Below are 26,385 nucleotides of genomic sequence, written 5' to 3'. Positions count from 1 at the left end.
TACCTCAGATGGCAAAAGGAAATTATCCTGTTGAGAATGACTTTCAGAGATTCACTGGATTCATGTAGTTACTGTTCGCATGTTGTGAACAGGGGCACAGAAGCTGCTTTTGTTGACTTACACAATGAGATTATAGAAGAGTGGAGATTACAGAAAGGGAGCAGACCCAGGAACCCACAGAGTATTATTTGTTGAGCATGATACTGAAACAGAACTGCCTACAAATCCTTATTCAGTTCCACAGTTCCTTGTAGGTTTAGACACAGATTCGCACATCTCTTGCAACATTTGCTGACTGCTTGTGGGATAGGATTGTTTGTGACTCTCCAGGACCTGGTCAGCAGTCTTATATGACAGGTAACATTCTGATTTTTGTCGTGCTCGGATTTTGTGTTATGTTTCAGTTTACAAGTTGTTTTCAATTTGAACTTTGTTCTTCCAGTTGCTATCATGTTAGAAAGTTACAAAAATATGAGTATATATCAATTAGCTGCACTGTTCTTAAATTACTTCTTGTATGAAACCATGAGGTTTGCGATTAAAAACTTGTGTAGGTCCACTCTTCTGGAAAGAAACAGCTATGGCAAAAGGTTTCTCTGAACTATTTATATGTAGGGAGAGCAAGCAGTCTACAGAAACCAATAAAGTGGCACCCTGTGTCTCCAAATTAGCAAGCAACTAGAGTTTGATTAAAATTGATATTGGATTCAGCAAGTCAGAGAGTTCTTACCTAGTACAATCTATAAAATTAATCAGCCACAAAATACCACATGCAGATTGGCAAGCTCTTTATCCAAGAAGTTTTAGAAAATAAGCACAACCGGCACTTTAGGTCCCCAGCACATATGAGAACAATATGCTTCACAGCAGTTTGTCACAAAACAGCATGCATATTAGCAATTCATTACTCATTAGGACTGCCACATGTGCAATAAATGCACATACATATGATGCTATTCCTGGGAGTGCTGCTTTGTTGTATGGATTGGTTATGGCATCCATTGTCACCTAGAGTCCCTTCTATAAGTAAATGCTTGTTTCTGGTTTCACAGATGCTATTTGGAGCGCAGCAGGGTATAAGTCTGCACAGAAAGTTTGTTGTGATAGCTTAAAGGCATCAGCATCAGTGTTGCAAGTGCCCATTGTACCACCCCTGAAGAACCCGAAGGAAAGTAATGTAATTATTCATTTGGATTTTAAGTTGTGTGGCAAAACCTCAAAAGCTATAACAGGACAGGCTAGATGAGTTCCACCATAACTCTGCATCCCAGTAGAGACCTGGCTGGGAACAAAGTTCCTAATCAGTGACCATGTGAAAAGAAGGTATGTGTTTCTCTAGTTGCAAAAAGCCAGATCTCTTCAAAGCACTGTTGTTAGGTATCTCATTAGTGCTTCCCACACTGGTGTTCATAAACCTTCTGATGTGCTGTACAAGCTCTGCAGAATGAGAGTAGTTCTCCTTGCAATTTTCAACTCCAGGTAGACAGTCTTCACAATAGTATTAAAAATCTTCATCCCAGGTTGCTCCAGGCCACTAGCCCAGGAGCTTATTTCCCAACCTCTAATTTATTAACCATGAACCAGTATCAATGTTAGATGACCTAAGGAAGATAATTTATAAGACTTTTATACTGGATAGGGCTTTCTGTTGCCATACTGTGATGCTGAAGCAATAGGACAAATTTTTTGTCCAGGTCTGTGGTAGGTTCAGGCTGGATTATTTCATGCTGAGCTTCTGGAGTAACTATGTCTGCAAACCAACAAAATCTTACATTGCACTAATTGGCACACTCCCCAGGTACACAGAGAACTTCTGTCCCAGAGTTGTCAAAATCTGTTTCTTGGCAGCTTCCAACATCCTTACACATTGTTGCAATCCCCAAAAGGGCTTTCCTGGACTGTTTGTGCAGTAGATGCTTCTCTGAACATCCTTCTGAATTGCTGCATGTGCTGGCTGCCATCAGTCCATCCACCCAGCCCTCTGGAGACGGGATCCACAAGGGATGTGACCTTAGCGAGACTGAACAGTAGGGTGGAGAGGTATACAGTTTACTGCAATTCAGAATGATACTTAGTGTTGTTCAAACAAGTTTCTAATAAAATATTTTGAAATAGTCCTCCAATACTGAGAGGGTAGTAATGAGTGTTGTTTTTTGTGGAGCCTCCTTTCTCCTTGCTCTAGTCTAGGTCTTTTGCTCAGATGATTCTTTTGGTCAAGGTCAGTTCGTTCATTACTAGAAAGCAATGTTTTCTTCTCCCCAGAGTTTAGTTTCTAAGCCTCAGAGGTACTGCATTGTAAGACAGTAGATGTTTAGAATTGATTTTAGAAAATTATAGTTCAAGATCATTGTTTGGTATGTTCCAAGGCTTCTACATCATATTTTGAATGTTTGGGTGATTTGAATTGAAGTAGGTTTTGGTTTTGTAAGCAATTTCACCTGGCAATTTAGTTGATAAATCAATTATAGTAGATAACTAAGTCTTATACTGAATGCCCTTTAAATATAGAGTATAATCATTTGTTTAAATAGTGCTGCAAGTTTTGACTTTAAAAAATTTGGCCCTCATAGTTAATTTATAAGTTCTCTTTTGCACTTGGGCTTCAAATGAGTGTTAGCAGATGTTAGCAAGAGGAAGGAGCTAACCACTGTGCAAGTTTGTGCCCCGTACTTGGTGACTTCCAGCAAGATATATCATTACCCTCAAGAATTCTTGATTAAAAATCACTCCTCTTTTCAGTTCGGTCAGCAGAACATAGAATCTAATTTTATACCAGTGCTGACCTAATTTTGGGAAACTAAGTTCCTGTGGGGGCTTGTATTACTCCCTAGCCTATTTTCTGCAAGCCCCTCTTACAAGGGAATATTGGAGGCTTGCCTTGGAGTCTAAAAACCTTAACCAAAGGCAACACTGAGAGCTATTTTCATGTAGGCTCTTCTTGCTTGCATGAGATGTACCCTGCTGTAACCTTTCCTTTAAGGTTTTGTTTAGGCAGCAGTTATTGTGGTTTATTGCTGCTTGTGGTCACAGTAAGGGATGGAGCACAAAGGGAAATCAAATTATCTGAATTCCTTTCAATCAAATACATTTCAAATCACGCTTATTTTGAATGCTAGTATTCAAGCCCGCTTGAGTATCTGTCCTTATGATGTCAAAGTTTAGGCCTATAAATAATAAATTAAATACATCATAGCTAACTAAACAAATGGTTCTTAGGAAAGGCAAGTGATTTCATTCATTCATATCCTTATTTATTCCACAAACATTTATACAAATGGGGGGCGGGGTGTTATCTTCAACCATTTTTCTTGGATCACAGACAATCCCTTCTTTTTTTAAAACAGCGATGATTCTTACAGCAACAGCTGGAGAACCAAGTGAGCTGAAAGAAAGAAAGTGCTCCTTTCAGGGAAGCTAAGCACACCACCATGCCTGCTTCCCTTTGACACAGTGAAATGCCATTGTTCGGCTATTGCTTACACACTTTTTCTGTTTTAATGTACCTGAGCTGTCACTGTTGAATAGTATCCATTGTCTGTGAGAAGCTGTGAATAGGGGATGATGAAGCGATGGCTTCCTGGAAAGGAGCAGAATTAATCTTCAGAATTCCCCATCCTTTATAAATGATCTTCTGACAATTTGAAAACTGAAAAGTGTAAGCGTTGTTAAAATTCATGCGGTTTGGGAAAAAGCCCTGTTGGATTGCCCATTTAAGCACATTTTTAGGCTGGAAACTTTTACTAGCTAGTTACAAATATATTGATTTTTAAAAAGAAATTATTGAGCTTTAAAACCCTGGAGTCAGTTGCTGCCTGGCTTATTGGAGACATTAGGTTATTTATATTCACAGAGGCCTAGGTAAGAGCTAGCAGTTTTGAGTCAGACCCTAAGCAATGATCAGAACAGAGGGGTGGGTGATGAAAACACTGTATTTACATGAAATATAATTACACAAGACTGACTGCAGAAGGCTGAGATACCACTTACAGGACATCAGTCTACATTCCAGGGTGGGGGAACTTAAACTTTTTTTCCTCACATCTTCCACCTCCTCTCTGGGACAATTCTCATACCATCTGTAATTTGAAAAAGTTGGTTTATTCTCTTCTGTGCCTATCCCACACATGCTGTCATAACAGCTAGTAATAACTTTTTATAGTAATATTAGGCCCTACCCTCTAAGAAGTTTAGTACTCACAGAAATGTGGGTGATTATAGGTTTCTGAATGAGGTCTGAATGTATGTACCACTAATTGTCGTATTTACCAGAGGAGGACTGGGCTGCTTCTGCTGTGTCTTGTATTTACATTTTCACCTGAGAAATTAAATTGTCTCCTAAGTTCAGGCAGAGGAACAATTTTCTGGCTGTCAAAATAATATCAAGAAGAGGTATATGAATGGGATATTAGTTACTGTGAGTTAACACTACATATCTGAGGATAAAACCAATGCTGTTATTTAGCAACTATAAATTGACAATAGATTCAATAATACCTATTGGGGTATTTTTCTATTGATTTTTCTTCTGCTTTTCCTTAATTAAAATGCTCAATTAATATCACAGAATTTCCCATCCCCACCAGGTTAACTGGTGTAGAAGGCTTGGCTCTGGCATTTCTAAGATGTTCAGTGAAAAGAGGTTGTCATGATTTAGCATGGCTCTGAGTCACAACAGGTGAAAATCAAATCCCTACTTAGTTCTATACCTTTCAGTTTTTATACTAGTGAAATACTTCTGTTGGACAGTTCAGTATCCATAAATTGTCAAGACAGCAGAATCCATGCTGTCTTTTAGTCTCCCACTGCCAGAACACAAGGGTGGGCATCCAGAAGGAGCAGAGTCTTGTAGATGGTGGAGGTATGGGACAGTGGATGTTGTGATGCACGAAAGAAAGAAAAGACCTAGGAACAACCATTGAAATACAAAGAACATGGTGTGAACATGTCGTTAAAAATACTGAAATAGCAGAGATCTGTAGTCTGCTGAAGAAAGAAATAATGAAGGGAAAAAATGTGGGTTTGGGGGAGATGACATCTTTAACATCACCTGTATATTCTATTTGCCGCTTATTTAATTCCATTTGCATTTGCTTTCTTTTTCTTTTGTATTCATTTGTATCTTAGTCCTTATTTCTTTACTGATTCTTCCCTAAATCCATTATAAATGTGGGAAATGTTGAGAATAAAGGAGGAGAGCAAATACTTTTTCTTTTCTTTCCCCCTTTTCCTTCCCTCTCATTTCTTTTCTTCATTTTCCAGTGTGGTCTATCTCTCCCTTTATCCCTCAGCTGTGTTCATTTTATTCATTAGCAGAAGCAATGCTGCAGATTTTTCAGGAGGCAGTAGGGAGCGCAGAGAATGGCTGAGGGAACTGAGGAGTTTTCTCTGTTAGTAAATCCTACCATAATGCTGCACAGGGATATTAGTCTCTCCTGGTCTGGTTCTCTCCTGCTGCATAAAAGCCATCCTTTCATTTTTTGAATCCTTTATGGTATGTATGAATTTGTCTCCAGACAACTTTATACAGTGCCTTTGTGAGAAAGTGCACAAAGAAAGTTAACATTTACATTTACATTTACCTTTCGAGGTGCAGCACTGATAAACTTTTGTTTAATGTTAAACCTAGCAGTTTTTCCTCTTTCCCCATTATGGTATCTAGGAACAATATGCTGAAGGAAAAGCACATTATTCAGGCAGGGGAAAAAAAAAGGTAATAATGTGATGTTGTTGCAATTCTTCTGAGACTTCTGGAATTATTAATAACTTTTTTTTTTAATAGCAAGTGGTAGAAGTGCCTGTCATCTCTGTTGAATTCTAGCTCATGTTCTCTAATCACTTTCCATTTCTTTTTAAAATTTCTCTTAGCTTTCTGTGAGAATTGCATTTTGAGATTAAACTTCCATGCTTAGACAGGGTGAAGGTGTTGCAATGTAGGGGGCTTTAGATTAGCTGGTTTGAGTTATGTGCAGGGAGCAGAAGGGAATGATCCCACTCTGTTGTGATCAGCTGTTGTAAGGTCCTGCACTTGCAGCCTGTATTATAATTTTCAAGATCTGAAACTATTTTTATAACAATGGACTTAGCTATACAAGCTACTAGGCTTGACACAGGTAGAATTGGATGAAATTACAAGGTTACTGTGGTATGCTGGAAGTCAGATTCAATTATTCAGCGGTCCCACTTGGCTTTAATATTTATGGATGTTTCTGTTAGTTTTTTTTTTCTTTTTTTCATCAAATATCAAACTTCATTGCAAGCACAAATATCCAACTTAATTATTTTCAACTCCTGAGGTTTCAAACCCATTAAACAGCAGAGAGGCTCAGTAATTGTTTTATTACTAATACTGAAAGTGTAATAATACCAGTGGCAACAGAGGACAGTGAGCAAAACAATGAGAAAAATGTAAAGGCATAAATAGCATCATTAAAGCTATTTCACAAAAGATAAACATGACTGTCAGGTTAATATTTCAGATATTCAATATTTCACAGATAACAGTTTTTGTTAACTCTTTCTTACGTTTCCCTTGGTGAAGAAACTAGCTATAGAATTATTTGGCTTTCTTAGAAGTGCAAGGCTTTCTGTATTGTTTCCTTTCCTTTCAAATCAGTTACCAGCTATAATTAAGTTAACAACTAAAATGTAGTAGATGCTTTCTACAGTTCCTGGTAACATAGAGGTTGTCCTTTTTTAGCCCAATTTTTTTGTCAGTTCCCAGTTTTGTTCTGGCCTGGCCTCCAAGGGCAGTAGATGGAGTATGCACGGGTCTTGGTGCCTCCTGGAGGGGTATGGCATTGCTCTGCTGCACACCACCACAGTAGTGTCCCCAGGTAGGAAGCCTGAACTGTGTCCTGGCATGGCAGGGTCTTATGTGTTTTATGGTCTGAACTGTGTTCTAGAGTTTCATGGGAAAATTTCTAGTTTACTATATTTTCAATATACCAGACATGATATAGTGGTGATGGTAAAGTTGTGTGGATGTGGTTGTAAGCAAGGCAGAGTTTGTAGGTGCTTTAGGAATGGAAGAAAGGCTAGTCTGCTCAAACCTTCCATGTTCTTTTCTATTTACATGAGGATGCCTATTTAAATTTATTATTTCTGCCTACAACCTTGCCTCAAAGATGATCAGATCTGATTTGTGAAGCTGCAGTTATATTTCTGTTTGGGGGGTGGTTTTTTGCTCCTTTAGCATCTGGAACTGTTATGGTGTCATATATGCACAGCATCATGTGATTTTTAATTGTTTTACCTTTTTAAATTTCATGACAGGACTTGTAATGTTTAGGACCTAGAAAAAAACTTGAGCTTTTTCATTGTAAAAGATGGAAAGAAGTCTGTAACAGGGAGTAGAGAGTTATGTATTTCATTTGCTGTTTCCACCACACTCTTTGTTTGTTTTCTTGTACATCTCGATGCACTGGTCTTGTTCTGTAAAATTACAGTATCTCTGCAGCATGCAAATTCATCCTTTGCTATATGGTTTCAAGTAGGGTTTGGCTACAGACTCCAAGCTTCCTTATAAATCAACAATCTTGGTAATTTTTTTAGTAAACCCAGCTCCTGGATGGCTTTTACTCTGGTTGCTTCACCCTGTGGATCGTGGTATTGTCCTCTGTGTAACCTACAAATCACTTGGATAGTACACGCTTCGCTAAATGTTACCCAGCATTGCTGGTGACCTCAGGAATAAGAGCATTTTTCTCAAACACACACCTTTAGCATGATAAGGTTGGGAAAGACACAAGGAGAAATAGGAAGGAAAAGCTGCATAGAGCTTGTTGAGTTTAGCCAAAAATTGAGATTATGTTTAAAATCAATTTCAGATGTGTTATCTACTGGAACTGCTCTAGAGAATGTACTCTTTGCTCTCAGAAGTGTTTCCCTTTGAACTGTTGTCCATTTATTCATAGAGATTGTCTGTAATGCAGCATTCCTAAACTAGCCAATAACTCAATAATGAAATCACCTCAAAACCTAAAGATAATACATGCCTAACATACTTACTTTCCTCATCACTTTGCAAATTTGAATTACAATCAAAGGAAAACAAACAAGCAAGCTGATATTGAGTTGAAAAGACATTTCACATGTTAACGAAATGAACAAGAAGGAAAAGTATTTTTCTGTTGTTTCATTTGTTGAAAGGAATCAGTTTTCACAAGTCCAAATTACATGACAAAGCTCAAAAGTATGGGAAAAGCTACTTTGTGGTAAACGCAATATTGTTTTTATTTTACTTGAGCAAGAAAGAACTAAAATGGTGCCTCAGAAACTGCACCATCTGTGTCTTACCTGGGAGAAAATACAGAGCACTGTTTGGAATAAATAAATAAAGAAATAATACAGATTTTAATGGAAAAGGAATTAGTCCTAAGGGAATAATTAAATAGAAGCTGAAAATTGCCGACATTATTTTAAAGAAGAGTCTGTTAAAGCTCGTTGTGATTGAAATGGATATATTACCTTGTGTTTATATTAGGTTCTGACACTACTTTCACACATGACACTACTTTCACACATGCATCCTGAGATACTCTACATATTTCTTACATACTCCTTTATGGTTCAGTTGGTTGTACTCTTCACTGGTGTAGGTGGTCAAAGGTTCAAATTCTATTGGACTGAAAATGCTACAAGAAGTGGCCAAGTTTGTTGAGGAATACAAAAATTGAAGGCAAAGAAAGCAATAGTACCTCTCCAACAGATTCATTCATCCCTAATTTACAGGATGTTTGAAACTAAGCCTTTTCCTCTGAGGAAAGAAAAATGCTCTCATGAAAAGGTAATGTCTAATCATAAGGGTTGGATGCCTGTTTTGCATAGTATATGTGCCTTACTTTCATCCCTATGAACATCCTCCATCTTAGACTAAGATTAGATTTGATCTTAACTGGTGAGACTATGTTACAAGAAGTTCCTGGAAAGCAATGTAGCAAGTGTGTGAAATGTCATAGAATCATACAATGAATCACGGAATGGTTTGGGTTGGAAGGGACCTTAAAGATCATATAGTTCTAACCCCCCTGCCATGGTCTTGAACACCTTCCACTAGACCAGGTTGCTCAAAGCCCCATCTAACCTGGTCTTGAACACTTCCAGGAATGGGGCATCCACAACCTCTCTGGTCAACCTGTTCCAGTGCCTCACTACCGTCACAGTGAAGAACTTCTGCCTTACATCTAATCTAAATCTACCTTCTTTCAGTTTAAAGCCATTACCCCTTGCCCTATCAGTACATGCCCTTGTAAAAAGTCCACCTCTGGCTTTCTGTTCCCTGTTCTAAAACAAGTGCCTGTGTACAGTTCAACTTAAAAAACCATTTCAATGATGATCAATAGTACTGTTCAAAATGTTGCCTGTAGGTACTCTTTGTTTACCTTTTAACAAAGAACTATGCAATGAGGAGGAGGTAATCTTGACTCTGCTCTGTGTGCAATGAATAGAGACATAGCTTCCTGAGTTACAGTGACATTAATAGGGAACCATGACAGTGGCTAAGTGTGCTTGTTGCAATGGAAAATGAAATTTTACCCATCTTTGTGTGCCTATGTGCAGGAGACTATGGGTTATTGAGTAGTTGGGATGAATTTGATACCTTTCCGGAGGTTGTTATCAAGAGTTGGTATGTTCCTGATGTGTAAAACCTTGATTTTTTTAGAGCTCTTCATCTTTGGATGGGATTTTACTTTCGAATGAAATCTACAGAGATAAGTGAGAACTGAAGTGAAGCGGCTTCTATTTAAGCTGATTTTTTGAGCTGTAGAACTTGGCTGAACCTTCAACTTTTCTGAATGAAATCAGTTATAAGACTAAATTCACTTAACTAACCACAGCAAAACTTCTGACTTCAGTTTGTGGAGGTGAACTGCCAAGAGGGATGTGAAACTCGGAGCGGAGGGGATCCCTGGCCACCCGTCAAAGCAGCTCACTGATTCCAGTTAGCTGGTTTGTGGCTGGTTTAATCTTTTTAGGTTCAATCAGAGCTCCAGAGTTGAGCATCTCTGTGTCTTTAGGATGTTTCCTGCTGATTCCAGTGTAGCAGCTATGTGTCTCATGCCCCTTGAACATGTAGTTACATTGATAGTGGAATCTCCATTTGGAGTAAGATAGGTAGGACAGTAGGTAGTACTGCACTAGCTGCTCTCTAGCAGTGTGTCTAATTTCCCTCTTACTGACCTCCCAGCTCACCAGTGAATGAATGACCCAAGAGATCATAGCTAAATAGCATTGAAAGTGCTTGTTTGTTTAGTTTAGTGAAAATATTACACCAGAAATGAAGCTTCCCAGAAAGGCCAGCGATAACCCCATACAACCCATAGAAGTCTTATCACCTGGATCATAGCCAGACCATTTTTTTGACAGTGATATTAAATGCCATACGTGTCCTTAATAATTCATGCTGCAACAAAGCAGCTTCAAATTAAAGCATGTGTTTCTGCTTTACAAACAGCTACTTGCACATGTGCTGACTTTGCAGCTGCTTCCTGCAGTCTTTGACTTCTGTAATTAGGACAACTGGTGAGCCCAGCTAATGATATTAAACTGACTGGTCCCCAAGTCTAGAATGTAATTTATCTCTAGGGTTTAATTTGCTGAGTATGGGGCAGCACAATACAAGGTTTGCATGCGTGATGGATGTAACTTGATTTTTTTAGCTCTTGTTGCCAAGTTACAATAAACTGTTTTCACAGTAGATCATCTGCATTTAAAAGGACAAAGATTCCACCTGAAAAGAGCCATACTGATGAAAACTGATGATATATTGATGTCTCCAAAAAGAGGAAAATAAAACAAAAACCCCAACTTGAGAACAGGATAATTTTGTATTCTAGACGTTAGCCAGACAGGCTCAAAAATAGCTCTTCAGACCCCAGAGACTGACATGTGCTACAGTAGCAAGTGACTAAGAGCTTGCATACAATAAATAGCTACTAATTTAAAAATAAGTAGCATGAATATAATCTAGGGCTTAAAGACAGAATCACAATGATTTGTTGTCTGAATTGCATTTTAGAGTTACTTTCCCTGGAAATAATCCTATACCCTTGCAGTGAGCATCATATCTAAATGCTAAGAAAAAAGGTAAATTAGAAGAAAAAAAAAATGTATTGAAGTCTCTGCACTTGTCCAAATGATTAGAAATAATCTTAAAGCATAATGCTGGTAAATGCTTTCCACTTTTATCAAGGGGAAAAATGTACCATATTCTGATGGAAAATGAGGTAGAATCCATGCTGACATGCGAAGCCGTTGTCCTACCTCTTCATGAAGATGCGTACCAAAGTCCTTTAAGTTCTCTGAAATAAGAATCTGTTTTCCCCTAATCTGTTTAAAAGATTGCACAAAGGGGCGTAACTAAGGGGAGTGTTTCTTACTGCCATCTTTGAGTTCATTTCAAAAATATTCATGCTGGGTCAACAGACTGTGGATCTTGGTGACTACTTGGAAGCTGAATGGTGTTCAGTGTTAACTGCCAATTCCTGTTTGGTCATCTCTGTAGATGTGATCAACATGGGACCTGTCATCTTCTTTGAGTAGAGATTCCTTTTTGTAGCAATAATGTCAGGGCAGTTCTTTGCAGGTTTAAAAGTCAACTCTTAATAAACTGATTGCCAGTAAACAGGAGGTCTGAACAAATAGGATGTATAAGGTATTGCAGAAAAATACCGTATAATGTATAAGGAACATAGGCACATCCAGTTACAATTGCAACGCTTTCCACAGTACAGAGAACATGTAAACCAAACCAAATGTCTTCACTGCAGTTAGACCATTAAAGATCCAAAGGTAAGATAGTGCGATTCTGCAATGTGCACTAGCTAGTCTGATAATGTTTATAGATTTAGAAAAGCATGATGCTGGGTTAATTTCAAGGTGTCACCTTCTGAAGTAAGCCATTTGGTAAAAAGCATTGGATTGACAGAAATGAAGCTGTAGATATTCAGTGAAATCTTTTCATTAAAATCACAACTAAAAACTGTCAATCAGCCCCAGCAGAAACCTGCTTAGATAACTCTGCTTGAAATACTGTACCTCCTTGGAAAATGGAAGAAGGGCTTTTTGCCAGGATTTTAGAATTGGGAGAAGCTTCTCCCTTTACTTTCAATTGCTGTGCCAGAGACATGTACAGTCCTTGCAAAAACCCTCCTGCAACACTGAATTTTTGATTCACGGAAGAAAAACCAGAGCGGGGAATGCAGACAGAATATGTAGTGCAGCACTGGCTGTGCTTCAGCAGACTTGTTCTGGTGGTTTCAGCAAGCATTACTTTTGAAAAGCCTGAAAATGGATCGTATCTATATGATCCTACGAGTATCCCTCAGAGGGAGGGGAAATGACAGGGAAGCGTTTCTGTGGACTGTGGAATTTCAACTCATTAAAGTGATGAAACAACTGCCGTGGGAAGGAATCCGCACAGAGTCCATGACGGATGCCTGATACGCTATGTGCCCAGTGGCAGAACACAAAAGCCTGATCAATTAGCAAAATTGAGAAGCTTCTTGCATTCACAGGAGCAGGTGGTAGAGCTGCTGTAAAAGTTGCATTAAGGGGAGAAAATGCAGTCACTAGGCTATATTTTGACCTGCCGTCTCTCCCCCTGGGGGTAGCTGGGTGGTATGCACAGGGTTAACACCAGAAAGCACACTGGTGGCATGTAATGCCAGGTGTTCAGACACCCACCGAATTAGTTCCAGCGCCAGCTTTTGTACGCAGCTTGGCACCCTCACAGCATCGGCCGGCTTTAGGGTAAAAAAGACTTTTAAATCACTTACCTTGGTCTAGTCCAGTGTAGCTTTTTGGTTGTTCTCCGTCCACTACCAGAGAAAGAGAAATTAATGCCAGATTCCAGTGAGTCATCCTAAATGACAGAGTAGGCTCACTCTTTGCACCGGCTGCTGGCTGCCTCCGCTGTGTGACAGCTGCCGGCTGGCTGGGGAACAAGCGTGTCCCATTCTGCAGCCTGCGGCAGGGGGAGAGGGGAAGGCAGCGCCGGGGAGAGGAGGTGGGAGAGAAAGCCGGAGAGAAGGACCAAAAGAGAGACGAGAGAGAGGCAGAGGCAGGAATATACCATGTGGCTGCGTGCTCCCCTTCTCTGCCTGGTGCTCAGCCTCGCGACGCGCTGCCGAAAAGTTACTTTTTAATATGGGGTGCACTTTCTGGTTTTAGAGCCTCCCCACTCCTGCCCTCTTTTCAGCCTCTGCTCAGAGGATCTTCTCAGCATTTCGGCGATTACATTATCGTCTCTCTCTTTTGGAGGCTGGCATGGATGCTGCACGCAGAATATGTTCAGTAAAGGACGTCTGTCTTGTGGCTGCGTGAAAAGCAGCACTTGGTTTCTTGCAGCAATTTTATAGGCTGTTTATCTGAGAGTGGGAAACCAAGGGCATGGGCAGTAATTCTGGCATCAGAAGCAAAAAAAAAAAAAAAACAGAAAAAGATGTTAGGAAGCACAAAATTGTACACAAGATTGTTGGGGAGGGAGACATTTCTTGGTTACTCCTAACAGAAAGGAAGGTTGGAATAATTTCTGAGCCTCTGGTTTATCATCCTTGGATGTGTCTCTACAGATCAGAAATCGGTGCTAGAGACAGGACCTTTCCTAGAGATTCCCAAAATAATTCTCAAGAGAAAAAAGCAAGCTGTTGGAGTGGGTAATACTGCACTAAATGGCAGAAATTTCTCAGGGGAAGCACTGCTAGTTTCTAACCACCCTAAGCCTCCAAAGTACAGTTTAATAATTTCATTACACTCACACCCCTTGTATGCATATGTTTGTTTATACAAATATTTTTTTAGGAAACTAGTATGGTACAGCTTCACAGCAGTTATTGATTGCTGTAAATACTTTAGTGTCACTAGGAAAGAGCAAGAAGTGTTTAGGTTTCCACTGTTTGCTAACTAGTTCTTAGCCTCTATCAAAGGGTAGGTCTGGAAAGCTTTCGTGGGCTTTTGAAGGCCCTTTATTAAAATATTAGTGGCAGCATCTTAAGAAAATTGAACATGCTACTACCTCTGTGTCAAGCTATGTTCAGGTGCTCTGAATATTTGTCAGTCATCTGCATCTAAAAGGGGTGGTGTTTCATATTTTCTATTCCTGCAGTGTGAATGTGAGTGGATGATCTTAATCCTGATTAATTGGCACATAATTCCCAAAGAAAACTAGGGGAAGAAATAAGAAATAACAGCATAAAGGTGGAAGAGCTAAAATACTTATGCCTTCTTGAGTAGAAAACTGAATGTATGATAGTTTCACATCTACTCCAAATGATTGTGCCAGTTAAATATCCATTAGGTGTTCTGCCTGTGTTTCCCTCTGCAGAGTACAGTATGATGTTTTCTTTTATTCTGGTGTTATTGGATAGGGATGGTCCTGTGAGAATGAGATATGAGCTCTTCAGATCTTTTTTTTTTGATCTGTGATTTAATTATATATATAATTCTGACTTTGCTGAAGGTACTAGGGATTTACTAGCCTCATAATTCATAATGAAGCAGCCCATATCCAAGAGCTTAGGAAATGTTTTCTTAGGCTGATTGCAGGCAAAATCATACTTTGGGTTTTTTTCCCCTGTACATTTGAACCACCACAGCAACTTTTTTTTCCTTTTTTTTTTTTCCCCATAAATTTCCACATCTAACACTGCATGGTGGCATGAGCAGTATATACCTGTGAGTCATGTGCTGCTGTAGAGTATAAGGAGCTTTCTCCTTCAGCCTGTGAGTGAACAGCATGAAGAATATCCACAAAAGTGTTTAATCTGAACATCATGTGGACATAAATTCATAAGGAGAAATGGGTCTTTGTTACTATTGGGTAGTGACCATGGAGAAGTGCATCATTAGGGCTAATCAAATGTGTGTGTCCTGGTTTCAGCTGGGATAGAGTTAATTGTCTTCCTAGTAGCTGGTACAGTGCTATGTTTTGAGTTCAGTATGTGAAGAATGTTGATAACACACTGACATTTTCAGTTGCTGCTAAGTAGTGTTTAGTCTAAATTCAAGGATTTTTCAGCTTCTTATGCCCAGCCAGCAAGAAAAGTGGAGGGGCACAAGAAGTTGGCACAGGACACAGCCAGGGCAGCTGACCCAAACTGGCCAACAGGGGTATTCCATACCATATGATGTCATGCCCAGTATATAAACTGGAGGGACTGGGGGCGGGGAATCGCCGCTCGGGGACTAGCTGGGTGTCGATTGGTGGGTGGTGAGCAATTGCAGTGTGCATCATTTGTATATTCCAATCCTTTTATTATTACTGCTGTCATTTTATTAGCATTATCATTATTAGTTTCTTCTTTTCTGTTCTATTAAACCGTTCTTATCTCAACCCATGAGTTTTACTTCTTTTCCTGATTTTCTTCCCCATCCCACGGCGGGGCGGGGAGCAAGTGAGCGGCTGCGTGGTGCTTAGTTGCTGGCTGGGGTTAAACCACGACAGTGTATAAGATGTCTATCCAGGGTTCATCCAGGTCTTTTAGAATTCAGCCAGAATTGTATGCGAATTGATTAGCTGTGTAATAGACCTCAACTGAAAAATGATTGGATGGGAGAAGAAAAGGACCTTGTGCCATGGAGTACACCTGCTGTAACAAGGACTATGCTTCAGACACCGTGTGTGGTACTGGAGTTTTCCCTTAAGATCCTGTACTGTTGGGAAGACTCAGTGGGGAGAGGGAGTGTAGGGACAGGTATCAATGACAGAGGGTATCACAAAATAATTAAACACGTTTTTCTGAAGTGACAGACAGCGGTGACTGAAGCTGGGTGTCCTCTGTGGTAGGGTGGGAGTGCATAGAGTTGTCCAGAGGTGTCTGGAACCAGGCCTGAAGGTGTGCTGGGTGTCTGGGGTGCTGACACCTAGTCACAAATGGGCTGAGGAGCAACAGGGTAATAGAATACTCATCCTTGGATATGAAAATAAACTTGGATTAATTATCTGCTGAGGTAAATGAGTATTTTTTTTAAGAGTATTCTCCTAAACTTTAATAATTCCTTTATTAAAACTGGTCCAGTTTCTTCCATGCGGGTTGCTCCCCTTCTGTCTACTTAGTATTGCATAGAGGATGCTCAGTAACCATGTGAATTCTGTCTGCAGATGTGAACCTGAGCTGCATGTTCTGAAGAAACCTTTAGTTAATTGAACTCATTTGTTATTGTTGCCAGTATCACCTGGAAATACAATAACACATACATATATGTTTCTGCTCACACAACTGATGTTTCTGTAGTCAGAAGTTGGCTGCCTACCCAGACATTTACTGATGGAGAAGAAATGAAGCAGGTGGATATAATCAATTGTTGTCTTTTTTTTGAGCAATTAAAGTGACTGTAATTGACATTCATGCATGTTCAGAGAACCACAGACGTGGTAGATTGTTCTGTAGTACAATTCGTTCTACCATTCCCATTGATAGAAATGTCACTATATTGCTAACTCAAGTTCCTATCAACAAGGCATGAATATTAATATTAAAATGAACATGAAGAATGTTTTAAAAGTAGAAAGGACTTGCTTGAGATCTTTCTTTCTTTTTATAGCCTTGCCCTTTAATTTCCTGATGGGGTACTCTATTAATTCTTTGCAAATTCCATTTTCCATTGACATTTGACCCAATGTGAGAGGTTAAGGAAGAATAGACCCAGTTTGTCCCCAGTTTGGCTGGGAGGATTGCTGCTATTGTTTTGGCAATGAACGTTTGTATCAGAATAGCAATATGGAGTAAATTCTAATTCCAGTTACAGCGTGATATTACAAGACCTGCTTGAGTATGACTCTTTGTCAGATGTCTTTTTTTTTTTTTTTTTTTTTTTGGTGGTACCCATGATTTTTTGTAAAAGCACTAGCTGATGACAGGAATGCTATTTTCTGGAGAGGTTGGTTGACATCCTTCTTGGGAGCTGATAGTGAGGACTTGGGTATGCCAGAATAGTCCTTAGGATACCAATTGCCAAAATAATTAGAAATCTTTGCTCCAGAGATAATGAGTAGGTCAAGAATTAAATTAAATTGTAAGTCAGAAGTTGGCAGGGTTGTGTACAAAAATACGTAGTGCAAGCATGTTTGTCTGTAGCTGCCATAAAACCCAGGCTGTCTGGGGAAGCTGTGACATCTGTATCATTGCGGTATTCAAAACCAGTTCAGGCAAACACAAGAGGGCATCCAGAAAAAAGAACATACTTTTACTCTGAATATGGCTGTTGTGATTTTCTTACTTTTCCATGTGCAAAACAGTCACTGAATATACAAATGGAATGAGGTCAGAGCTGGTCCTTTTCCTTGACTTATTGTTGAATGCAACAAAATCACTTGATTGTAGAATCACATTTTGGACTGTTAAATTTATCTTTCAAGTAGCTAGGCACCTTCCAAGAAATTACCGAAATCTCTGGAAACGAGTGGTTTTCAATATAAGCCATGTACTTATTTCTTACTCTTCCTCATCCAAGTTGTTATTGCTTCTCAATTCGATCCCTTTACACCTCTTTGTCTTTAGTTGCAAACCAAGAGAGAACAAAGCTTTTTTTTTTTTATTTTATTTCACCTTTTTCTTCCAAAGGCATATGCTTTGGTGTTTAGTTGCAGTTAAGACTCCAGCTGAAGTTACACTTAGTCAAAATTTTGCACTTCAATCTAGGTGCTGAAAAAATTGTTATTTTAAACTCCAGTAATAAATTTCAAGCATTGATCCTGCTGTAACTCCTCTCACAAGGATTATTTTGAGGTTGAAGTAATGGGATTTGAGTTCTACAAAGTGATATAGACTTGAGAGAAACTTTACCTGTGACTGTTAAGGGCTCACTCCAGTGATGATCTGCTAGATACAGAAATCATTGATTTACAAAGTACAATTCCAGATTGCAAAAGCATTACAAAAGTTTGGTTGGTGGGGTTGGTTTTTTTTGTTGTTTTTTTTTGGGGGGGGGGTTTTGGTCAATACTCAGTTTGCAGCCTGAGGTATTACATTTGATGTTAGAAACATATTGATATTCAAGAATTGAACTTACTGTAACATCAGTATTTTTTGAATGGCAGCTATTACGTCCATAAAATTGTTCATATGAAAAACTATGATTTTTAAACCAATTAAATAAATGGTATGAATGAGTGCTTCAGCTGAAAAGATGGCTGTACACAGCTGCCATTGGCCGTGCATAGATATCTGTGTTTCTGCTTACTTTTTAAATATGGAGAATGGCATTGAGGGAGAACACAAGAGGCCCATGTGAAAAAGAGAAAGGATGTTTTGTCTATAGATAGATAAGCTGTAATATTAACTGGTGAGAAAGTTTCATGATTGCTGAAGCTGCCTGAAAAGCTGAATTTTTTATTTCTCATGAAACTGGTAAGATTAAAAAAAAATAATCTCCATTGTGTGAAACGATGGCAATTTTTAAAAATCACAATTTAGAAAAAAGGCACTGCATGGGATTGATTTCATTCCTATACCACAATGCAGCTAAACCTATCTAATTTTTGGTTTTGCCTGCACTGCCTCTGAATACTCCAATGGTACGGATTTCTCAGTTGCCCCTGGCAACCTATTCCAGTAAGTCATTATTTTGTTGTTAGAAAGTTTGGGTTTTTTTTTCCCCTGATGTCTAATGCAATGCTTCATCGAAATACATTGACCATCACTTTTTGTCCTAATCATGAAGAAGGGAAGCTGGCGAATCCCTTTCTTCTTCTGCAGTAACTTTTCAAGCAATTGTTGTGTCTGCCCATGTCTCATCTTCATGAGGTGGGCAACCCATCTCTGAAAACATTTACCTCTCACCATACTGTCACATGAGAGGATACTTTAGAAAACAGATGGATGGTCTTCCTGCAGAGAGTATTCAAGTGAACTTAATTCTGTAGCACTGTATCAGTGAATCAATATCGCTGAGCATCGAGATGGTCTCAGGTTTCTAAAGCAATAGCCTTGATATGTAATATGCAGTACATGATTTTATATGGATGCTGAGCCCTTGAAAACAGATTTTGTAACATGTTTGTAATACTGTAGCTTAGTTCAGTTGCAGTTTCCATTGCAAAACAATATTTTGCTGTCTGAAAAATTCCTGAAAAAAATCCTCGTGGTTCAGTTTTTGAGGACTTGTGCCCTATTTTTTTTTTCCCCTTTGAAATTGTGACAAAGTATTTTGGTCATTGTTGCTTTTATAAGACTTTTGCAGTCTAATTCATATATGATTATAGAACCAAAACTCTCAACATTAACCTGTAAATGAGAAAGATGCAAAACTTAAAGGCTGAAAATTCTTTAACAAAATATTTTTTACACAGGAAAATTAACAGTCCATTCAAATGCTAGGCTAGCAGGACTTTTTTCCACTTCTTTCCTCCTCCTTTCCCACTGGCAATGTGTCTGTTTTGGTATTACTTCTGGAATAGTTCATCCAGATGAATGAAAATTCACCCTAGATGAATGATAGATAGATTCAGATCCAGCCAGTATTTGTGGGTAAGACCCTTCTTGGAAACCAACTTCAAATTTATGCCTTAAATTGAATGACAAAGAGACTGTCTCTGACTCAGAGGAGTTGGGGAGTGTGCCTTATCAAGTCTTATTCCAGATTACTAAAATATCTTCATTTTAGATCACCATAGAACCCAAATAAATTTGAAGTTTAAAAAGACCCCAAGAAGTTTGTAGCTGTCAAGGGAACAGATAGTTGAATAAGTGCTATTTATGTGGGTTCAGAGATAAATTGGATGCCTTTTCTCAACAGCACACTTCAGCTTTATTACTATTAGAGGCTGGCTTGAGCGATTGTCTACTGTTTATTCAAAAGCATTAAAAGTACCCTGTGGCAAATGCAGTCATACTAAGGTATACTCAGACTGATATTTGGGTAGTGCTAACAGTTCCAGAAACTCAATAGAGTTCATGGGGTAGCTCAATTTGTGTGCCCAAAATTGGAAAACGTACATCTCAGTTCCTTTTTAACTAACAGTGGTACAATCCTGCACACAAAGACACTTCTCTAAAAATCCAATGCTAAAACATTGTGAAAGCATCTCTCTCAACCCCAGACTAGCATTTTTCACTTCGAATCTTTTTCACTTGATGCAGTGTGGGAAAAGATTCAGAAGGAATTTAAATTGCAATTTTTTTTTGTTTGTTTTGCTAATGAAATGGGTTTGTTTCCATGAGAGGAATATAGTTATATTTTAGAATAAATTGTTGAGAGCCTTGAAATTCTGAGTAATTGGTATCTGCTGTTACCAAAATATTTACATACGTGTACCCCAGAAAAACTAGTTAATAATCTGTCATTTGCTTATCCCTCCAATGGGTAAAGCTTAGAAAATGCAGCTTGCTTCACTGAGCTGGCTTTTGTTGCTGGCAGAATTGGTACTTGGTGCCATGCCAGTTCACTTTTGTAGGGGAAGGTAGTAACAGAGTCTTGCCTGGCACAGTAGCTATTTTGGGCTCAAGAGGTAATGAGAGGTTAAAAACTGTGAAGAAGGGTTCCAGCTACCTGATTTTGATAGCCCACGCATCCTGGAAATTTAATTACATATTAATGGCTGTTTTCTGTGCTATTAATGTTGTGAAATGGCCTGCGAGGGAGATGGTCTCAATTAGCCCTTGTATTAACTTTTTGTCATTAATGTGTGTCAGTATTGACGCTTTTAATTGCCTGAGACTTGTGGAGAGCTCAGAGTAACCACACAGGGATGCCCGATTTGGCTGAAGTCTAGCCTCTGAGGTCACAGCAATGAAGAACAATTGGGTCTGGTTTTTAAAAAAATCCAGAAATAGGGCAACCAGTGGAAGGGGGTATTCTATTTTTACAACACTAGGAGTAGTTTAGAGCCAGCTATTATTTCTAAGTAAACCTTTCCTCTTTAATGATAGAGAGACTATCTGTGACTTGTTTTTAAAATCTTAGGAAGCTTCAACTCCTTTTTCTTGTCTCCCATTCATTTCTTCTCTGTAGACTCTTTCTTCCAGCAGGCTTAGTATTTTAAAGAATTCCTGCCTTCCTGTTGGATACCCAATCTGTTATGCAACATAGTGACATAATAGCCTAGTCACCATGACATCATGCTCCAGGGTCAATATTTTTAATACAGGGAAAATTTAAGGGAAAATTTTTAGTGCCAAATGATTCTATATTTATCTGCTTAAAACCTCCTGGTTTGGGAACAGGAAGCACAGGACTGTGAAAAGGATCTGCTTGGTGTATGGGATATCATAGAATATTTCATGTATTCATTAAACATGTGATATTTTTCAGCCTTACTGAATAGATTTATTGAAGTCACAGTGATATAAGGTTTTTGTTTTTAGGGGAAAGTATTAGTTTGGAATGGTTTAACCTCTTAAATTATATCTAATTTACCCCTAAAGCTATCTGTTTTCCCTTGAAGATTACATATTACTGAAGCCAGACTATGTAGTTTGCAGTTTCTTAACATGTTCTTTATTAAATACAGTTTACTATGTTTTCTTTTCTCTAGCCATGCAATACCAGACCAGATCACTTAACACTATTAGAAAACCTGCCTTATGCATTTACAATGTCACATTATTTCCTTTGCAATCTGAGCTGGAGACCATCCAGTCCCCAGTTACCCTGATGCTTCTTTTCTGAATTTTGCTTCCACATCAATGTGCACATTTCCATTTCAGTACACAAATGCTTCAATTTCTGTTTCATCAGTCTTGTATGAAAAAAGGCAAAGGTTTTATTTAACTTTTCCTGGTCACCTTCCAAATGCGTGATCACTGCTATTTGTTTCAATATAATTTCCAAATTTTAACTGGCTTGACTTTCAACAATTCTTACCTCTACTAGAGTAATTTTTTAAAATATATTTTATTCATCCCTACTTTTTTTGACATCCAAAGTGTACCATTCTTCCTTTTTGTCTGAAGCAACTTGCTATTGCCTCACCCAGTAAGGTTTTCCAGCCTAAGACTGCTCTTCACAAAAGCCAGTCTAACAAAAAGCAAAGAAATTTGTTGGCTACAACATTGATAAATATCTGGATTATCACTGTTAACTACTACCCTCCCACACTCCCGCCCTGGAAAATTAGTCTTCCAGAGTAACACAAATCCTGGTTCATTTTGTCTCTCTAGTAACAATACAAAGATTTTTATGTGCTTATATTCAGTCCTGATGATATGTATTACTGTCTCAATTTTCCTCCAGAACTACCTCTTTATAATAATTCTCTAAAGGGATATTGTATCAATTGACTCTGTTTTACCCATACCTTTGACTTTGTTTTACCAGCAAAAATGCTTCATTCTTAATGTACAGATCTGTTATACTCACTTAATCTTCTTGCATGCAGCACATATTTGTTAACTCTGTATCTGTTTGGTTATTCAGAACTTATTCTCAGTCCTCTGCTTTTGTTGCCTTGTTCCCTGTTCTCACACCTGGTATTTCAGTGCGCCATAGTCCCTTTCAGTAGCGAGCACTGTGTTCTCACCAGTGTTACTTCAGCCTTTATTGCCGTGCACAACATGGCTAGGCATAAGTCTCAGTGTGCCCTAAAGGGCCTATGGTTGCATATTAACCCCTGATCTCTTTCATGCTACATTTTAAATCGTACATCTATGAGATCCTGCTGGAATTCAGTAGTAATTTTAGAAAGTAGGTATGCAGCATCACAGTTTAATTGCCGAAATACATTTTGGTTTTGTCTGGATGATGTGAAATAATGTTGCATAAAATTTTAAAAGTATTAATTAAAGGTAACTCTCAAATAAAGAGTAGATGCCTGTTTTAACAAATAAAGAATCCATTTAATAAATGTTAGGAACACCAATAGCAGTTTAGGCTACTTATCAAGGACAGCCCCTCTTCCTTGACATAGGAAGGATATGGGTGTGGAAAAAGGTTCATTTATTGATTTTTAAAGCTAGAGAGTTAGAGAGACAGTAGTGAAAAATGCTAGTAGGTTTGTTGGGGTTTTTTTTTCCATTTTTTTGTTTGTTTGTTTTTATTTATTTTTAAGCAAAGTTGACTACCAGCAAACTTCCAAGAAGTTCCAGTTGTTAAAACAAGTTATCACTTAGTTGAGAAAAGTTTCACAGTAGCTGAAGGGATGTTTGGTGTAGGTATTCTTCTTGCGTACAAAAAATAATTCTTTATAAACCTTGAGGCAGTGGCTGTCTGCTTTCTTCCTCAGCTGGAGCATTAAAAGTAGAATAAAAAGCAATTTTTTTTTCTACTGTTTGCATGAATTAGATTATATTTATATTATTTTACATTAATTTATTTTTCTGTATTAATATTTATGTCAAAACAGTTTCATAACTTTATTCATTGTAAATTCACCAGTTTGTTTCTAAGCTTGAATAAACTTGTATGTTAGGAGAGAACTTCTTTGCAGGTGCTCCTAAAATATCTTTTAGCAACAATCTAAATGGATCAATAAATTATCTACTTAAAATAATTCACTTTCTTCTAATTTTGATTTATATGGTAGTAAATCCTATCTGAAACTAGCAAATGGAAAAAAACTACCTTCTTCTGTACCATGAGAGCTTTGTTATGTGAAGAAGAATATTCTTGTAGTAGTGTGTGTATGTATGTAGTGTAACTTCAATTTATAGTCCTCAGAAGCTTTGAAATTAGTGGTGGCAAATGAAGTGCTTTTATTTATCAACCCCTAATGAAGTCAGGCTTTTGCAGTGTGTATCATATTTTTGTAAATGTCACTGGCCTAAGGTCCCACCACATTCTGCCACATCCTCAATTCCATGTAATAACTTACCATTCAAGTTTGACTTGTAGAAGTCATCATTGGCTTTCCTTTCATTTCTCAGCTTATTTACTGCTGTCATGATTAGGCTTTATTAGTACCACACAGAAACCTATAGAAAACATAGAAAATGGACCGGTGAACATCAAAGGTAAAAAGTTATGGAAACGTAGGAAGACTGTTCTTTGCTTTGCCAGACTAGTGCTGACAATCTTCAGGGAATTTCACTTGCAAAACTGAACCAAGCTGTGTTAACTGGAAAACTGTAAAGTTTATAGAGGGTTAATTTTTATGGAGTTATTAACCAAAGCAGCATATTCCCTACCAAACCAAAAATACGTCACTAATGTAAATCGTGGGTCTGTTAGAGTATGTTTGTGTCAGAATTATAATATTACCTTTTATAGGGGAAAAATATATTTTCCTTTTTTTTTTTTGCATGTAAATGTGCACGAACACACACAGATCTAATTTTGTATCAGAAACGTGCCTAGCATAGAAAATCACAGCCAACCTGGTTAGAATTTGGCAGAGCAGAAAAAGAGTTTTATAATGGGGGAACTTGGAAGAAAGTTTTTTTCTTTCTAATATTTTTTCCTCTTCAATATGCTATAATAATCAATGGCTTTATTATGAATAACAGCCAAAATGAATAATACATTATGCAATTAACTGTCTAACCCAAATGCAGTGCAGCTATTTTTACTGTGATTTAGGGAATCTTGTGGAAAGATTTCATGCTAGACTGTTACATATACTAGTCAGAAATGGTTTGTAGTATCAGATATATAATCATATATAATGACAGAAATGGAGAGAGGTGTAAAGAGAGTGACAGTTTGATTAATAATGACAATTCTGAGCATGCTGTTTCTCAGCCTTGCCCAATTATGACATTTGGATGTCATTTTTAATTTTCACAAATTTGAGCTAGTAGAAATGGTAGTGTTAGTCTTTCCAAATTCATGAAGACCAGACCTCTACATCTGTTAGACAAACCATGGCTGTTTCTTTCACTTATCTTTCTAATTGAATGGTGGGTGAGATTTAAGTGCAACTGTATTCCTGTCATGCATATTCGGGTGCTAGATAGAAGTACTTTCTCCTGAGTTGGTTTGCATCTATTTTTTCACTGGAAAAGCTGCAATCCATATTTTAGTAAGTATGGCAAGATTTTAAAATTTAAAAAGAAATAATCTGGGTAATTTCACTAAAAGGAGAAACTTGGAGAGTTTTCTCTGATCACATGTTAACTTTGATATCAGCAGAAGTTGAAATCTGAACATCTATGTGTATGATGTTCTTGATATATTTTTGAAAATGCACCTTTTTATTAGTATTGATATAGCTGGTGTAGATAAAGCACAACAAACAAAAAGAATTAACTTTTCTCAGGTGTGGCATCTGCCAGTTCTAATTCTGTCCTGTTCTTGTCCTGCATACATTGAGATGATCATGCAAATAAAAATCACAAAAATAATTTGGGCATTGTGTGTAAGGCCAAAAGTAAATTCTGATAATTTATATAAGCCTAGGTAACTCAGAAGTTTAACCCAAACTCTGAATCATCTGCTATTTCTGCCACAGCTTTATATTTTCTTTCCAAAATAGTTTACTTCAGCCACAGTTCAAGTAGTGGAAAAAGGACCATAATTTTCTTGTTATGAGGAGCTGTTCTTACATCCAAGGCTTGCAGTGGAGGCATATAATTCCCATTTCCTCTTACTATGACAGTCAGGAGGAAACAATACTGAGTCTTTTTGGACCTTCCATCCAGTACTGGGGGCTACCTGAGGAGTCCTTCTGGCTGGCCAGCCTGGAGCTTTTTCTAGATGCCTGACTTTACTCTGGATTGAATTCTGTTCCTGCCTTGCAAGAAGGTACATCTTGCAGAATTTACCATCTGGTCCCTACATCTGTCCCACAACCTGAGTTTGTCCCATAACTGCAGCTGTGTTCAAAATACCAGGTACATGAATGAGTATAGCTTGTTCTTAATGGTGGTAATTAATGTTAGATTTGTAATATTTTTAATTTCACACAAAATTGAGAAATTGACCGGTCTACAGCTGAAAATGTATTGCTTTTCAAGGGGATAAGATCGGTTCTCAGCACGTCTTTTAGTTGCAGGGAATGGAGAGCAGATACTCAGGAGAATTGGTGTATATAAAGAGCTACACCCAGGAAATGGTTTGAACCAAACCAACTTTTATTAGCCATAGACAAAGTGTATGACTACTAAGAAGCCTTTATTAGCACTGCTTTTAATACTGCTACCAAGAATATCTATACACAGAGCTACTGAAAACATTCCAATTCGTAAGACTGGCTTGTAGCAGTCTTAATGAATTTTGTCATTGTTGCTCTCCAGGGACAGATAGAAGGGGCTATAGAACCAGTCACCACTGCGGCAGATGTAGCAACCTACTTTTCTGGTTTGTGCTAGCTCCGTGTCATGAACATGCCTGTGGGAATAAGACACACAGTAGCTGTGACCAGTTTACTTTATTAAGTAAATTTACTTAATAAAAGAAGTTAATTAAACATCTTGCATGGGTAATTTCTTTCAGTGTAGGCTTTTGAAGAATTTATTGCTTTTCCTCTTTGTTGCTTTTCTTTAACTGATACTTTTGTTTCACTGAATTCCAGAA

General features: G+C 38.1%; 1 protein-coding gene across 1 annotated transcript in view; it reads right to left on the bottom strand.

Moving 5' to 3' along the window:
• Positions 1–12,897, bottom strand: part of RASGEF1A (RasGEF domain family member 1A) — a 174,659-nt gene extending 161,762 nt beyond the window's left edge. The window contains exon 1 of the mRNA XM_075025618.1: positions 12,777–12,897. The gene's annotated coding sequence lies outside the window, so the exon portion shown is untranslated. The remainder of the gene's footprint in view (positions 1–12,776) is intronic.
• Between the last annotated feature and the right edge of the window lie 13,488 nt (positions 12,898–26,385).

This window comes from Buteo buteo, chromosome 4, assembly GCF_964188355.1.
Source record: "Buteo buteo chromosome 4, bButBut1.hap1.1, whole genome shotgun sequence".
Lineage (NCBI taxonomy): Eukaryota > Metazoa > Chordata > Aves > Accipitriformes > Accipitridae > Buteo > Buteo buteo.
This window is presented reverse-complemented; position numbering and strand designations above follow the sequence as displayed.